This window comes from Cavia porcellus, unplaced genomic scaffold (genome assembly GCF_034190915.1).
Source record: "Cavia porcellus strain 051 isolate PalLab524CR breed Dunkin Hartley unplaced genomic scaffold, mCavPor4.1 scaffold_11, whole genome shotgun sequence".
Taxonomy (NCBI): Eukaryota; Metazoa; Chordata; class Mammalia; order Rodentia; family Caviidae; genus Cavia; species Cavia porcellus.
In genome coordinates this window covers 14,938,460-14,951,409 of record NW_026947494.1, presented here as the reverse complement: position 1 = coordinate 14,951,409, position 12,950 = coordinate 14,938,460, and positions in this window count along the sequence as shown.

Below are 12,950 nucleotides of genomic sequence, written 5' to 3'. Positions count from 1 at the left end.
CTTAATAGCTCTGGGTTTCTGTGTAACCACCTGTAAATTGTGACAGGCAAGTAAACAGCACTATAATACTTCCTGTGGATATTAAAATAAGATGGCATGTAAAGGTAAAATACACAGCAGTTTCTGACACTGTAAGAAACTTCCTTGTGTTATATCTGAAGAGATGATGCTTTCACTCTTTAAAATTAGCAACAAAATGTGAAAATCAAATATAAAGGTTAACAGTTATTGTGCATAGCCTAAACATGTAGCGCTAAGTCCAATTTGGTAAAGTATGAACACATAATTTTACTTACAATTGTTAAAGTTGTTCAAATGATGATCTTCATTACTCATAAAATCTAAGTCACTTTTGAACAAATACATTTTGTGCATCTTACCAGTCTGAGGAATTAGAGGAAGCAACATCACTGTATTGTGCTATTTGCTCTTTCCTTTGCATTTCTGTGTGTTCTTATTAAAATCTCCTGACTGAAAAAGGTAAGTTTCTTTATATATTTACCTATATAATTTTCAATTGCAACTTGTATATCTCACACACATGTAAAATCTGACGCTAGATTTAGAATTGAATGTTGAGACTCAAATGCAGTCTATGCTTCTGAAATTGTCTTTACAAAGAATATCTTCATTCAAATAAATATGATTGTGAAATATTTTTTAAAATTAAGCAAACATTCAAACTCATTCTTTACATTCATTTTTCTCTTCTCAAGGGCTAGACAATATTTCCCCAGAAAGAAGAGATTTTTGAGTGTTAATTTTGCAACTGTGGGCTCTTTAAGGTGACTTCTCTTTATATTGTTATTGCTGTCCCTGCCTTTAAGTATCATCTCTGGGACCTAATATTTCCTTCTCTTGAGTTCCAGTGTCGTCACTGTGCAGAGTTGAGGTAAATACATGTGGGTAGCATTCTATCCTTCGATTTTCTGTCAGCCATCTTGTCTAGCTTTTTGGTTTTCTTTTGTCTCTTACTCTGTCATTTCATTGTGCTTTATTTCTGTTAGCCCTTCTGAAAGATATTAGTTTGTTGCAATTCCATCTAAGCGAACTGATTGAGGAACACTAACAAAAATATCATTCCCAATAGCATGAAGAAAAATTAAAATACTTAGGAATCAACCTAACCATGGAAGTGAAAGATTTACAGAGAATACTGTACTACTCTGAAAAAGAGATTGAAGAACTGTTGTAGTCAGGGTTTGTGCAGAGAACAATTAGAAGCAGGTCATGGAGTTTATAATAGTGTTTTATGCTTTCACCCAGAGTTAATACAAGAAAATGCAAGAAATCTATCCACAACAATAAAGACACAGAATAACTTAGCCAAGGGCCTGAATCCCACAGCAATGTCCCACATGAGTCTAGATGAAGACCCAGAGTTTAGTCCAACTGGATGTGCACAGCCCACAAGAAGGACTCACTCCAGTCTCTTTTATGGATTCATGTTGGAAGGCCCAAAGATCAGTGCTGGACACTAGAAAGTCTATGCCAGCAGGGTGAAGGAGCTGTGCTGGTAGGTTGAGGGTTTTACACTGGAGCTGAGAAGTCATACACCAAAGACCAGAGCTGTCCTGAAAAGCACCACATCCATCCTCAGTGACAAGGAGGCCCCAAGCTCCTCCAACAATAAGCACAGTGGAGGAAACACATGCCAGGAAACCAGTGTGATGAGTTCATCCTCGAGATTAAGCGGCACAAGTCTTCCCATCCAGAGCCAGGAAGCAATGCTCAATGTGAGGACCAGAGCTTCTCCAGGAGAACATAATAGCTCAAACAGCAATATGTAGGAGAACCTACAATGCCTCAGTGCCTCAACACACCTCAATGCATAGCTTCTCCTTCTCCATGTCTGTATATATGCTGGCAACTTACCTCAGGTGGGACATCTAAACTCAGCACCATGCTGATATAATCCAGCTGGTGTTAAGTTGACCACAACTGTTCCATCTATAACGATAACATATGAGAAAATAGAAAAATACTCTTACTTCTAGGTAGGCAGGAACAGTGTATCCAAAATGGTTACACATCACGTCGATTTAACACAAGCACAATGCAGATAACAACAGCATTCCTTATAGAAGAATAGAAAACTGTGATAAATTACATATGGAATCAGACCCTTAGCATAGCAAAGTAATCCTAAGTAAGTAACAAGAACAAAGTAGGAGGCTTCACAATATCAAATTTAAAGTTATATTACAAAGTTACAGGGCTGAATACAGCATGACAGTGGCACAGGAAGGGACATGAAGATGAATGGAACAGATTAGAGGATGCAGAAAAAACCCCACACACATTCAATTATTTGAATTTTAACAATGGATCCAAAAAACACACACCAAGGTTAAATAGACTCTTAATCAAATGCCATTGGGAAAATTAGCTGTTCACACGCAGAATATTGAATCCAGACACATCTCTGTCACCATATACTAAGATAAAATCATAAAAGGATCAACTTGATCTGCTGGAAGGCAAAATAGTTAAAACCCTTTAAGATAGGAATATGCAAGAAATAGTACCAAGAATCAACAAAAGGGATTATACAACTCTAAAATCCTCTGCACAGCAAAGGAACCAACCAACAGAATTAAGAAATAACCTGCAGAAGGGGAATGGAAGATTTGTCAACTGTTCCTCAATGGATTAATATCTAGAATATATTAAGAACACAAAAAAGACTCCTTTTTCAATGAAACAACAAATCAAAATATGGACAACTGAAATGAATAGACACTTCTCAGGGGAAGTAAAAATAGCCAATAATATATGAAAATTTGTTCAACATCACTAGTCCTTAGAAAAATTTTTAAAATGGTGAGATTTCATCTTATTCCTCCAAAATATTCACCAAGAAATCAAACAACAGTAAATGCTGGTGAGGCTGCATGGATAAAGAGATCTTGTTGTTGTTGTTGTTGTTGTTGTTGTTGTTGTTATTGTTATTGGGGGTGTTAAATTTTCACACATGGAAATAGTGCAGAGATTTCTCAAAACATAAAACTAGAAATATTATTTTATAGGTTATTACTCTGGTAGATATTTTCTTGAGAGTCAAAGATACCGTGTCATTGTAACACAAGCATACCAATATTTATAGCAGTACAAGTCACAGTAACAAAACCTTGGGAGCAGCCTATATATCAATCAACAGATGAATGGATAAAGAAAATATATTTATATACAATAGAGTACTGCTTTCCCACAGAGGATAAACTGACATAATTTGTAGGAGATGTACACACCTTAATATTAACTGAAGAAAACATGCACACAAGTTTACATGCCTCAGAGTTTTTCTTATATGAGAAATCTAAAATATAAAGAAAAACTAAAAAATTGTGGATAATGGAAAGTAGGTGGATAGATCTTTTTCAAATGGGAAAAGGATCAGGAGACAGAGGAAGAGGAGTTTGGGGAGTGACAGGGATGAAAAAAGAACTGAAATGCATTGTGCACATGCACAGATATCTACAAAATGTAATCATTGCATAATGCAAACATGTATTAATGAGAAATAAAAACTGAAAAGCCAATAAATAAAACCAAAAAAGTTTTGTGATGCATACATGGACACAGAGTAGGGCAGAAAAGTTTGTGAAGCCTGCAATTTGATGGCCTCCGATTCCATGGGCAAAATTCCTCCCAGGAATGTTTCATGCACAATGAAGCAGATTGCAGTGTTCAATTCAGTAAACCGCAGTACCACTGAATCAAGCAGACCACAATACCACTGGAACTCCTGGCATCTTCCTTTGCTCCCTTTCTCCATTTGTACCTGACAAGTTATAATTTACACAGGTCCCTGAAAAGAGAAGGAAAAGAATTTGTGGCAATCAGTCATAATTTGATGAGCCTACTCCAAAGTTCAGGTGTTGCCATATTTGGTATTCAGAGGCGGGGCTTCCCAAAGGTAATTAGACCCTGAAGGCTCCTCCTTCATGGAGTAACAAGCCCTCTTGAGATGGCAGACTGGAGACAGCTCATGCCCTGTTTCCCTACTGCCTCTCGATATGTATAAACCCAGCCTCCTGTTCCCTGGAAGACATGTTTCAAGGTAAGATTTCAGCAGCAGACATCAGGTACTCACCAGTTAGTGAACTTGCCAGTTTAGTGATTTGAAACTTCTCAGTCTCAAGAACGCTGAGATATAAATGACTGTTCTGTATAAAGTGCCTACTCAGTAATAGTTTGTCAGGGTGCCACAAATGGACCATGCTGACTACAGAAGCTACATTTCCCTTGTCCATCATCTTGTATGTAAACAATTCATTGTCTTTGTTTTCCCAAAGCATTCTAGGGAGACATAAATGAGTGCAGCTGGTCTTTCCCAATTGCTGAGAAATAATTATAACACTCCCTATATCTACTTCTCAAAATACTACTCATTTCCTAGGACAATGCTGACATGATTGTGACAAAATCCATTTCTAAAACAAATAAAGTGAAAAATTCCCCTTTCTATCCTTCTTCTCACATATAACATTGCATTATAGTAATTATGATTCCACTTATATGAAAACATAATAGTCAATTTTACCAATTTGCAAATGATTGTAATGAGACTAATGCATTTGGCAGAAAGGAATATCATTATACTAGAAAAGACCAAAATTTTCTTAAATGGAAGCTGTACTTTTTTCCATTCCATTTAAGATTTTTTTCCATTTCACTTATTCTGTAGTAGTAAAAAAATAACATAAATAAAAATTGGAAAATTTCTGAGATTTGCCTAAATACTCTCAAACCTCTTAATTCTTTAAAGATTAAAATTCAACTCTTGGCATCTAAAGATACTATACTTATTCTATAGAGACTCCCACCTCACAGCTCTCTAGGAATCTTTAAAGATGATAGAGAAAGACTTTCTTTCCTCTGCAAACTGTGTTTGTTTCTAATTGTGTGATTTTTTACATGCTCAAAAATTCACCTACGTAAACCATTTAACATGATGGATGGAGGATTCCCAGCCTTAACCCACCTCCTGGTATTGCATGACAATTGCTCCATCTCCATCTTTTAAGGTGGAGGAATCACACCAAGTTGAGGTGTTATTGTATAGTTTTAAAGCAGGCTTTAGATGAAATGTAGTTAATAGTTTCACCTTTCAAGGAGACCTTTATCCTCTTATAGATTAAATAACATGTGTGACATTATTCACATAATAAAATGGTGCCCCATCTCATAAACTTGCAAATGTTCCAGAACAAATTCATTAGCAAATAATGATGCCAGGGAGTAACTTTTAAATGTCAATAAAGACATTTTACATTCTTCTGACAATCCTTGAAAAGCAGGTAGAGAAGTAAATACTAGAGGTAAGCCTTTCTCTATACACAAATTAGAAAACATTGTAAAACTTTCAATTATATTTAAAACAGAAGGCAAATCAATACTTCTTCCTTCTTCTTGTATGAAAGTTTTAATGAGATTCTAAACTTTAAGTGACCTAGTTATACAAACTGTTGATACATAATGAGCACTGGCATGGTAAAATTTTCAGTAATCTCTGATTCAAAACTTAACAGTGTCACTCTGTACCTGAGTGTATACACACATACCCATAGACATACAGACCATGTAAGACAAGAATGAGGAAAGAAAACACTATTAAAATGTCATCTGTTATGTGTGCTAGTGATTATGAAAGTCTCTTTGGGAAGGCTGATGAGGAAATGCTATTTTTTTTTTAATGGCCCAACACAGTTCAACAATTTCCCATGTGGCCAATATAACTAAAGTAAAATTCTAGGCTGTAAATAAATAGAAACTGCTATTTAAAAAAAAATCAGTTATCAAGATAAGTGAGTATAACTGTAAAATGATAAAAATAATGAATATTGGAAATTTTCTAACTGTACATTTTATAATATTTGTGAAATAAATTAAGAAATGGTAATTTAAGAAAGCATTTCATAAAGATAGAAATGCATAGTACAAAAAGAGGCATAGAATATTATAATTCATGCAGGAAACATCAAATGTATTTTAAAATCATATATTTTAAGCACTCAACCATTAGAGACTAAGATAATACAAGCTGACTGTAATTTCTATATGTTTTAGGAATCAAAATTATTTAGGATTTGAAGATATGGGAAAATAAGTTCCTATATAGTGACACTTAAGAAGACATTAATGAACACTGGTTATAAGTATCAAATATTATACTGGCTCACATCTCATCTACCTTATACTATATAATTTCACTACTCTTTTTAAATGTTTGAAATACATGTGTGTGTTTGTGTGTGTGTGTGTGTGTGTGTGTGTGTGTGTGTGTGTGTGCATGCATGCTAAGAGGCACATTTGAAACTATTTCAGTTTTATCAATGATTGTTTGGATTTTATACTAAGACAAAGATACATGACTTGGATGAAGTGTCTAGGTTAAAATATGATAGCATTAGAGAATTACTTGATTTTTACAAAAAATGTGAGCAAATTTTATAAAATTAAATATGACATTACTTCTGTGAAGATATGCATGATGAAAACTTTCTTTAGCAATCTGGGGAACTGAGGCCGTGTGAGGTGAGTCCCAGTGTACCTGTGCTGGCTGGGGAGAGTTTAAGATCATTTCTCCCTATGGTAAAGTGCCTGCCCAGCTTCCTGAAACACTGGACTAGGCTCCAAGGTTTCACAGGCCTGACTAGACCATACCTAGTGACCTTCATTCAATCCAGGGAGCTAAGGGCAAGGGAGATGAGTTCCAGTGCTCTGGTGACAGCTTGGAGACACGTTGGACCATTACTCCCAGTGGTTAAGAGCATGCCCAGCTTCCCCAAACACCAGAGGTGGCACAAGAGGTCCTACAGTCCTAGTAGTCCACACTCAGCAACATTTATTCAGTCCCAGGAGCTGAGGACACAGAATGTGATTTCCAACACACACAGGGTAAGCTCTGGAACATCACTCTAAACATGGAAATATAGGAAAATGACAAGATGAATGACTGAAATGCAACCTCAAATCTCCAGCCCATCCCAAGAAAGCCTTGGAGCCATGTACATAGAAGAAAATATAAGCCATATACCTGAAATGCTTGAAATGATATCAACTGAAATAAAGAAGCAACTCTGGGGAGCTTTAAAGGATCTCAAATCAGAAATAATCTCCCAGCTAAAAGAAGAAATAAAAAAAGTAATGAAAGAAATGCTGAATACATATAAAGAAGGCACAGTTAAAACACTAGAGGAACAATGAAAATAATAGAATCCCTGAATGAACAGTATAAGAAACAAACAGAATTCATGAAGCAGATTCAAACAGATATACAGGAAATCAAAAATTCCATTGAAAGTTGCCAAAACTGTATCAGAAAAAGTGAACATAGAATTTTAGGCTTAGAAGCTGGGGATTTAGCTCAGCAGCATAACAAAAGTTGTGAGTTCAACCCCTGGTGCCAATAAAAAAAAAAGAAGAATTTCAGGCTGTGAAGACAAGATTGCAGCTAGAGAACAGGAAAGTAAAGATCTTTTAAAAATTACAAGGAATTGGAAAATAACAATTCAACAGCTGCAAGATGATGCAAAGAAAAACAACATAAGATTAATATGGATAAGTGAAAAAGAAGAGAACAACACAAATGATATCAAAAGGCTATTTACAGAAGCAATAGATGAAAATTTCCCAAACATGAGAATGGAAACTGACATACACATTAGTGAAGTATATAAAACTCCAAATAGCCATAGACAAATAAAACTACACCTAGACATATAATAATCACCATCCCAGAAATCCAACATAAAACAGAATATTAAAAGCTGTTAGAGAAAAGAGACAGATCACCTATAAAGGAAAACCTATCAGAATCACAGCAAACTTCTCAACACAAGCAATGAAGTCAAGAAAATCACGGAGTGAAGTATCTCAGATCCTAAAGGAAAATGACTTCCAAGCTAGGATGATGAACCCTGAAACACTGTTCTTCAAAATGAATGGAGAAATAAGATACTTCCATGACAAAGAAACACTGAAGAACTTCATGATCACCAAAGCAACCCTGCAAAGAATAATGAAAGACTTTCTAGACACAGGTAGGTAAAAACCACTAAGCAAGGCAGATAAGTAAACAGAATGGAAAGTTAAAGATACAACAACAAAAAGATAACATGTCAACAACAAACCAATATGTAACAGTTATAACCATTAATGTAAATGGCCTCAATTCACCAATTAAAAGAAACAGACTAGCAGAATGGATCAAGAAACAATATCCAACCAAATGCTGTCTACAAGAAACCCATCTAACCCAAAAGAAAACTCACAGAATAAAAGTCAAAGGATAGAAAACAATACTTCATGCAACAGGAATGTCCCAAAAAGCAGAGGTAGCTATTCTGTTGCAGATGGTATGAACTTCCAACCAAGAATGATCCAAAGAGATAAAGAAGGTCACTACATACAAGTTACGGGAAAATGTCAAGAGGAAGAGACAACAATCTTAAATATATATGCACCAAATTCCACAAAACCCAACTATAGAAAGCAAGAATTAACAGAAATGAAAAATCAAATAAGCAATAACACAATTGTAACAGGAGAACTTAACATGCCATTGACAACAAGGGACAGATCAACCAGACAGAAAATAAGAAAAAAAAAAAAAAAAGAAAGAAAGAAAGAAAGAAAGAAAGAAAAAAACCAGAACTGGCCCACACTTGTGAACAAATGGATTTGACAGACGTATACACTGTTCCCTCCAACAGCATCAGAAGATGCATTCTTCTCAGAAGTACATGGGACGTTCTCTAAAATAGACCATATACTAGGCCACAGAACATATTTAAGTAAATGGAAAAGAATTGAAATTATTCCATGCATGTTATCAGATCATAGCATCATGAAACTGGATAGTAATAATAAAAGAAACTGCAAAAACCACACAAACATATGGAAATTGAGTAATAAACATTTGAGCAATTAGTGGGCTACAGAGGAACTTAAAGAAGAAATTAAACAATATCTACAAGCAAATGAAAATAAATATACAACTTACTGGAATCTGTGGGATGAAATGAAAGTGGTCCTCAGAATAAAATGTATTGCACTGAGTTCCAACATTAGGAAAACAGAACAAACACAAATAAACAATCTGATGCTATACCTCTAACATCTAGAAAAAGAAGAGCTAGTCAAGCCCAAAGCCAAAAGAAGGGAGGAAATTATAAAGATCAGAGCAGAAATTAATGCAGTAGAGACTAAGAAAACAATACAGAGAATTAATGAATCAAAGAGTTGGTTCTTTGAAAGAATAAATAAAATTGATAAGCCCCTAGCCAACCTTATCAAAAGAAGGAAAGATAAAATACAAATTCATGCAATAAAGAATGCAAAGGGTGCAATCACTACAGACTCTGTGGAAGTACAGAAGATCAACACCTATTTCAAAAACCTCTACTCTCATAGGTTTGATAACACAAAAGAAATGGACAGATCCCTAAAAACATATGAGGTACAAAAGCTGGGTCAAAAAGATATAAAACTGAGAATAACCCAATTTCTATTAATGAAATTGAAAATGTAATTAAATCCGTGCCTACAAAGAAAAAGCCAGGCCCACACAGATTCACTGTGGAATTCTACAAGAAATACAAAGGCAGATTTAATGCCGACACTCCTAAAACTCTTCAACGAAATCAAATGGGAAGCAATTCTTCCTAAGTCATTCCTGGAAGCAAATAAATCAATCTAGTACCAAAGCCTGAGAAAGACCAAACCAAAAAAGAGAACTACAGGCCAGTCTCCCTAGTAAACATAGATGCAAAAATTTTCAATGAAATATTGTCAAACAGGATACAGCAAATCTTTAAGAAGATGGATGGCCAAATAGGATTCAACCCAGGCATGCAGAGATGGTATAACATATGTAAATCAATAAATATAATCCACCATATCAATAAATCCAAAAATAAGAATCCCATGATCCTTTCTATAGATACAGATAAAGCTTTTGATAAGGTCAAACATTCATGCATGATAAGAACCTTACAGAGAATTGGAATTGATTGTCTTTACCTCATACAGCCAGTTTCATATTAAATGGACAAAACAGAAGTTCTTTACTTTAAAATCAGGCACAAGACAAGGATGTCCCTCACACTTGCTCCTATTCAACAGAGTACTGGAAGCATTAGCCAGAGGAATTAGACAAGAGAGAGAGATAAAAGGAATGAAGATAGGAAAAGAGGAAGTAAACCATCATTGTTTGCAGATGACATGATACTCTACATAGAAGACCCCCTAAACTCCATTGAAAGACTCCTTGATATAATAAGTAAATTCAGCAATATAGCTGGATACAAAATCAATACTCAGTAAGCAATAGAATTCCTATACACTAGCAACAAAATCACTGAGAAATAACAGGAACCACACCCTTCACACTAGCATTCAAAATAATGAGATACTTAGCAATTAATCTAACAAAAGAGGTAAAAGTTCTGCACAGTGAATTTTTAAAATTTTATTTAAAGGAAAAAATAAAAAAAAACAGTAAAAGGATACAAGTAATACAGAATTTCAAAAAAATAAACAGTAAGAAATAACTAATAGATTACATATTGTCATCTTAGAAATAGTTGTTCAAGTTACAAAATCAAAGCATACAAAGTGGACCTTCAAACTGAGACTACAAACAACTGTGTTCAAAGTTCCAACAAAAACTTAGTAATATGGTCATCTATCTCACACACCTAAACACACTTGCAGTTGTGTCCTTTAGAGCACTTTCTTTTCCTCTCTTTTTTCAATAACGTTTACACATTTTGGGTTTTATTACTCCTACAGTTGTTATTATTTTTTGGAAGAAAATAAAACCAGACTTGGAGAACTGTGGAGCTTCCAATGGGTGGGTGGGTGCATGCTATCCCCAGAGCCCAGCCTGTTTGAGACTCCTGCACCTCACCATCAGTGTGCAGAGGAGGGGCTGGGTGGATCTGGGGCGCCTGCATCAGCCACCCCGTGTGTCTGGAGGATTGTGGATGTCTTAGCGGGCAGTGGAGCATTGCAGGTTCCAGAGGCCCTGCAGCCTGTGGTGAGTGCTCAGCACACTCTGCCCAAAGCCCAGACTGTTCGGGTCCCTCCAGGCTTCTGGGTGCAGTGAAGTGGAGAGATGGGTTTGAGGCATCTACATCCACCTCCGCATCCCTGCTGCGCTTGGAGAGCTGTGGAGCTTCCAACAGGCAGGTGGGCGCACAGTGTCCCTGAGGCCCAGCTTATCTGGAACTGCATAGTTCTGAACAGGCAGAGGAGGGCCATTGGTTCTGCAGGCCCAGTGGCTTGGAGATAAAGGGGTGCCAGTCTCAGGAGCTGCAAATATAGAAGGGGATTTCCAACAGACCCTGAGGAAGCTTTCAAATAACACTTGAAACACAGAAATATAGGAAAATGACAAAACGAAAGACCAAATTACAACCTCAAACCTCCAGCCCATCTCAAGAAACCCTAGGAGCAATGTATATAGAAGAAAATATATGCCATTCACCTCAAATATCAGACACAATAGCTCCTGAAAGTAACAAGCAAGTCCAAGAAGCTTTAAAGAAATTCAAACTCGAAATAATCTCCCAGGTAAAAGAAGAAATGATAAAAGAAATGAAAGAGATTCTGAATATATCTAAATAAAACACAGATAAAAAATTGGAGGAACTAAACAAAAAGATAGAATCCCTAGACAAGCAATATAAGAAACAAACAGAATACATAATGCAGATGTACAGAGATATACAGGAAATAAAAAACTCTACTGAAAGTTGTAAAAACCACCTTAATAAAAGTGAAGATAGAATTTCAGACCTTGAAGACAGGATTGCAGCTAGTGAACAGGAAAGGAAAGATCTTTTAAAAATAACAAGGAATCAGGAAACAACAATTCAACAACTGCAAGATGATGCAAAGAAAAATAACATAAGAATGATAGGGATTAATGAAAAAGAAGGAGACAGCATAAAGGATGTCAAGAGGATATTTAGAGAAGTAATAGCTGAAAATTTCCCAAGCATGAGATCAGAAACCGACATCAGGATCAGTGAAGCATATAGAACTCCAAATAGTCATAACCAAAATAAAACTACACCCAGACATATAATAATCATCATCCCAGAAATCCAACACAAGAATAGATTATTAAAAGCTGTCAGAGAGAAAAGACAGATCGCTTATAAAGGAAAACCTATCAGAATCACAGCAGACTTCTCAGCACAAACAATAAAGTCAAGAAGACAATGGAGTGAAGTATTTCAGATCCTAAAGCAAAATGATTTCCAACCTAGACTGATCTATCCTGAAAAACTATCATTCAAAATTGATGGTGAAATACGATACTTCCATGACAAAGAACAGCTGAAGAACTTCATGAACACCAAACCAACCCTGCAAAAAATATTGAAAGACAGTTTAGATACACAAAGGAAAAAAACCACTAAACAAATCAGATAATTAAACAGAACAGAATGATAAAGATCCAACAACAGAGAGATAACATGTCAACAATAAACCAGCATTTAACAGTAATAACCATTAATGTAAATGGTCTCAATGCACCAATCAAAAGAAACAGACGAGCAGAATGGATCAAGAAACAAAATCCAACCATATGCTGTTTACAGGAAACCCATCTAATCAAGATGGATACTCACAGACTGAAAGTCAAGGGATGGAAAACAATACTTCATGCAGCAGGAGAACACCATTCTGTTTGCAGACAACATGAACTTTAAAACAACAATGACCATAAAGGACAAAGAAGATCATTACATACTCGTAAGGGGAAAACTCCAAAAGGAAGAGATAACTATCTTAAATATATATGCACCAAACTCCAGAGCACCAAGTTATATAAAACAACTATTAACAGAAATGAAAACTCAAATTATCAGTAACACAATTGTAACAGGAGACCTTAATATGCCATTGACACCAAGGGACAGATCAACTAC